Here is a 5826-nt window from a genome sequence, read left to right on the forward strand (position 1 = left end):
CCCCATCAACCCTTAGTTTGTTCTCAGTTTTTAAGAGTCTCTTATGCTTTGGCTCTCTCCCACTCTATCCTCTTTTTTTTTTTTTTTTCCTTCCCCTCCCCCATGGGTTTCTGTTAAGTTTCTCAGGATCCACATAAGAGTGAAAACATATGCTATCTGTTTTTCTCTGTATGGCTTATTTCACTTAGCATCACACTCTCCAGTTCCATCCACGTTGCTACAAAGGGCCATATTTCGTTCTTTCTCATTGCCACGCAGTACTCCATTGTGTATATAAACCACAATTTCTTTATCCATTCATCAGTTGATGGACATTTAGGCTCTTTCCATAATTTGGCTATTGTTGAGAGTGCTGCTATAAACATTGGGGTACAAGTGCCCCTATGCATCAGTACTCCTGTATCCCTTGGGTAAATTCCTAGCAGTGCTATTACTAGGTCATAGGGTAGGTCTATTTTTAATTTTTTGAGGAACCTCCACACTGTTTTCTAGAGTGGCCAAACCTGTCTCAATAATTGGAAATCAACATATAAATATATGGAAATATATTTGGAAATTTATGGAAAATCAACATATAAATAGAATTTTTAATGATAAATAAACAAGAGTAAGAGACCAACAAATGAGCCCTGAGGCACCCTGACTTTAAGAGGTCTGTGAAATCTGGAACATACAACAGAGACTGAGGGGCAACCAGGGAGGTAAGAAGAAAATCAGGGAAGTGGGTCCAAAAAGCCAAGTGAGGAATTTTTTCCCCCCATGGAGTAAGCAGTGAGTGATTGTATCAAATAAGGCTTAGATGTCGTAGAAGATTATACTTGAGAAATAGTCATTAAATCTAGTAACTTGAAGGTCATTGATAATTTTGACAAAAATATTTGATGATCTCATTAGAGAGAATGGGAGTATAAATGGTTCCTTTACAGAGTTAAAGATGATATGAATGGAAACCATTTTGTCAATTAGTTTGAACAATGTTGTAATAAGCAGTTGTGGCCACAATTACTTCATGGCGAAGGTTTTTTTGTATTCCAAAACATGTGTATAATTAGTGCTCAATACTTCTTTAAAAAATGTTTATTTTTAGGAGAGAGAGCACGTGCCCATGAGATGGGGAGGGGCAGAGACAGAGAGGGAGACAGAATACCAAGCAGACTCTGCGCCTCATCAATGCAGAGCCCCAATAAGGGGCTCGATCTCACAAACTGCAAGATCGCGACTTGAGCTGAAAGCAAGAGTCAGATGCTTCACTAACTGAGCCATCCAGGTGCCCCAGTGTTCAGTACTCTTTGAAAATATAATCCTGCAGTCACTAATGTCTGTGGATTTTAAAAGAATCATATTAAAAGGATTGGTAAAGCAAAGCCAGCTTAAGTACTTACAGTTTTCTAATTTTAATTGGCTATAGACTTATATGTTTTTAAGTGACTTGTCAGGTCGTCTTTAGTTCATAGCATGCTGTGGTTTTAATTCCCCTAATCAATTATATATACATCCTTAAATTTCAGATTTTAAATAATACTGCTAGGTATTGCTAACTAACGGTATCTAAACAAAATAGAAACAACCAGAAGAAAACAGTCTCTGGGGAAGCACCTGGGTGGTTTCAGTTGGTTAGGTGTCGGACTTCTGCTCAGGTCATGACCTCAGAGTTTGTGAGTCTGAGCCCCATGTGGACAGCTCGGAGCCTGGAGCCTGCTTCAGATTCTGTATGTCCCTCTCTCTCTGCCCCTCCCCCACTCATGCTTGGTCTCTCTCTGTCTCTCTCAAAAATAAATAAACATTAAAAAATTTAAAAAAAAAAAGAAAACAATCTCTGGGTTCCTCAACGGGGGAGATAGCTAATCAAATGCCTGACAAAATGACATTCCAATGATTTCCCACTGTAATTCGAACAATCCTTCACAAAATCCCTCAAGGTTCCATACTCTCAAGGTCATGGACTTTTCTCTTCCCTGAATTAAATACACAAGATGTATGCTTTCTCATTAGATGTACTAGTTTTAAAGCGGCAATTCTATTATTCAAGGCAGGAACTCATAATTGTGTTTCTAATAGCAACACCAGTCGCTTTCTGCCGTTGGCACTGATCTCTGTTCAGTTCATGTCCCACTCGGTACATGATGGAGCATTTACTGTGCATTCTCCTGGGTGTGCAGAAGTATCAAACTACCTGTTCTCATAGATAATAACAAAACTATATTCAAGTGAACTTTTGAGGCAAGGCAGCAACATGTGCTTTCACGGCTAAGATGTAACAAAAGGAAAGTAAAGGACCTGAATAGGGTCTGACAGGTAGATAAACTTGGCTTTTAGGTATGCTTAAAAACCTGGTGGGGGGTGGGGGAGGTTATACAAATAAAAGAAAATGCAAATTGATACACTGTATTCAGAAAATTACCATATAATTAGCTATGCCCTAGTATCTCCAACAGAATCAAGTTTTACTAATTTAGGACAATTGAAGGGAAAGACAGTGTCCATTAATAAAATAAAGCCCAAATTTATATTTTTTTATTCATTCATACATGTGTTATGTATGTATAAATTCATTCTCCACATATAGATCGTCCTAAGGCATATTAAAAAGCATACTATCCCATGTAATAATCATAAAAGCCCTTTGAGGCAGGCATTATTCTCATTTACCTTTAGAGAAAATGAACAAAAGAGAATTAAATTGCATATGTTCAGCATCAATATTTCAACAGACATGGGCTGCCTAACTTATAGGTTCCTGCCACCAAATTCCTTATTTAAAAAATGCAACTCATCTCAGTATGTTAAGCAACCAACTTGGTTTTGGCTGGCGGGTTTGAGCCCCGCGTTGGGCTCTGCTCTTCAGTGTGGAGACAGCTTGGGATTCCCTCTCTCTGCTCCTCCCCTACCTGAATGTGCGCACTCTCTCTCTCAAATTAAATAAATAAATTTCAAAAAATAAATAAAAAATACCACTCTAATTTTGATCAGTTATTGGAACATATATGTTTTGTGGTCCTTTCCTAGACCAAGGGATTAAATGTTAATTACTGTAAACCAATCTTGGTAATTCTATTTCTGTGATCATAGAGATGACATAGCCCAAACTAATGAGACGGAAAGAAGACTTTTGGAGGTGTTTTCTTTGCTTTTATAAACAAACAAGATAAAGACCATCTTCTAGACTTTGCACATATTTGTGTTTAGACACGGTGCTGGGAGCTGTTGTATCCAAGTAGTAATCCTAGAACACATGCCAAGCGAATTACATAGACGTTAATCAGGTTCTTGCACCATTAACTTACTTTACATTAACTGTATTAACTTAACCTATAACGGATTACCTATGGACCTCTGATTATTTGAGATTATAGGTGTCTTTAGTATATCACCAGAATGTCTTTTACTTACCAATGGAAGCATCTGACAAAGTTACCAATTGTTGGAACAGTAATTTAAAAGCATGACTGGTGATTCAAATTAGAGGGCTCTTGCCATTACAAAATTATTTTAACACTTAATATTTACATATATATTGAAATGGAATATTAACATGTTTTTTTTTTCTGATTTCCAGTTCTTATAGTACAATTAATTTTGGTACTTAGAAAATACATACGTATCAACAATTCCAGCCACTTCTATTTAACTTTAAAAAACTTATGTTCAAATCTAGTTAGTTCAAAATCTACCTCTTGGTCCCTATATCATTAAATTAAGTAAAACTGTGTTTATCTCATAATGCATGAAAAATAGCTATAGTTTATCAGGTAAAAAATACCTTTCTCTTTTAGCCTTATCATCATTAAATGCAAAATTGGATAAATAATATATTAACCTATTTTATGAGATTAAATGATATTACATATATAAAATTACTAGCACATATTAGCTGCCAATAAATATTAATTTTTATATGTACATTTTTTATTCAAAGAATATTCTGCAAAATCATATTCCAGAAAATGGGCTTGAGGAATGAGTACTATGGTTAAATATGTTTGAACTACACAATGTATTTGTAGGTTTTTCCTCTAGAATTAAAAAATCAACATATTAAAGTCTATGAGAAGTTCTGGAGTAAAAGTATCTGTATTTATTATCTACTGCTGCATATTTCTGTTACCTCAAAATGTAGCACTGAAAATCAATAAACACGTAATATCTCCCAGAGGTTCGCTGGATCAGAAACCTGGGAGTTTGGCTGACTGGTTCTGGCTCAGTGCCCAGTGAAACCTCACCAGCTTCCATATGAAAGCTTGACTGAGTTGGAGGACCTGATTTCAAGATGGTTCACTCACTCACCTGGCAAATCAGTACAGATCATTGGCGTAAGGACTCTGGTGTTACAAGGATCTCTTAAGAGAGCTGCTTAAGTCTTCTTGACGTGGTAGTTAAACTCTTTCATTGACCTCTGGGTTATGGGCCCAGAATGCTCCCGCTGCGCCACTCTGCTAGTTATGGTAGTTAAATTCTTTCAAAACACGCAATCTATAGAGTGAAGCAAGGAGGAAGCTACAATGTTTTTTATAAACTACTCTAAGAATTTACAGTTTTGCTATATGCTATTCATTAGAAGCCAATCACTGAGGGCAACTCTCATTGAGGAGTAGAGGGTCTCAGCCTTACCTCTTAAAGGGAAGAATAGAAAGGATCATAGATGTACTGCTAAACCACCACAGGATCTGTGTAACTTAATTTAATCTAGATTTTCCTAAATTTATTTCACCTTAGAACGCTATTTTAAAGTGACCTGGTTCTAAGAATTCCCTTTAGGTACTCTTGACATAACAGAATTCTACCTAGTCTATAGAATGGAAGAAAAGATTTGCAAGTGACATATCTGATAAAGGGTTATTATCTAAAATCTACAAAGAACTTATCAAACTCAATGCTCAAAAAATAAACAACACAGTTAAGAAATGGGCAGAAGACATGAATAGACACTTTTCCAAAGAAGACATCCACATGGCTAGCAGACACATGAAAAGATGCTCAGCATCACTCAGCATCAGGGAAATACAAATCAAAATGACGATGAGATAACCACCTCACACCTGTCAGAATGGCTAAAATTAACAACACAAAGAACAGCGGATGTTGGTGAAGATGCAGAGGGAGAAGAACCCTCTTGCACTGCTGGTGGGAATGCAAACTGGAGCAGCCCCTCTGAAGAACAGTATGGAGGTTCCTCAAGAAACTAAAAACAGAATTACCCTATGATCCAACAATTGTACTATTAGGTATTTACCCAAAGATTACAAAAATACAAATTCTAAGGGGTACATGCACCCCAATGTCTATAGCAGCATTATCAACAATAACTAAACTATGGGAAAGAGCCCAAATGTCCATCAACTGATGAATGGATAAAGAAGACATGGTGTGTGTATATATATTTGAAATACACAATATACATTACACAATATACAATATCAGATATATATATATATATATATATATATATATCAGAAAAATGAAATCATGCCATTCGCAACGATGTGGATGGAGCCAGAATGTATTATGCTAAGAGAAATAAGCCAATAAGAGAAAGAAAAATATATGATTTCACTGGTAAGTGGAATTTAAGAGACAAAACAGCTGAACAAGTGGGAATGGGGGGGTGGGAGAAGAAAGGGAAACAAAGCACAAGAGACTTTTAATGATAGAGGACAAACTAAGGGTTGATGGAGGTGGGTGGGGGGGATGGGCTAGATGGGTGGCGGCTATTAAGGAGGGCACTTGTGATGAGCACTGGGTGTTGTATGTAAGTGATGAATCACTGAATTCTACTCCTGAAACCAATATTGCACTGCATGTTAACTAACTAAAATTTAAGAATAAGCC

Source organism: Herpailurus yagouaroundi, unplaced genomic scaffold (genome assembly GCF_014898765.1).
Source record: "Herpailurus yagouaroundi ecotype Mexico unplaced genomic scaffold, PumYag 160, whole genome shotgun sequence".
Classification (NCBI taxonomy): Eukaryota; Metazoa; Chordata; class Mammalia; order Carnivora; family Felidae; genus Herpailurus; species Herpailurus yagouaroundi.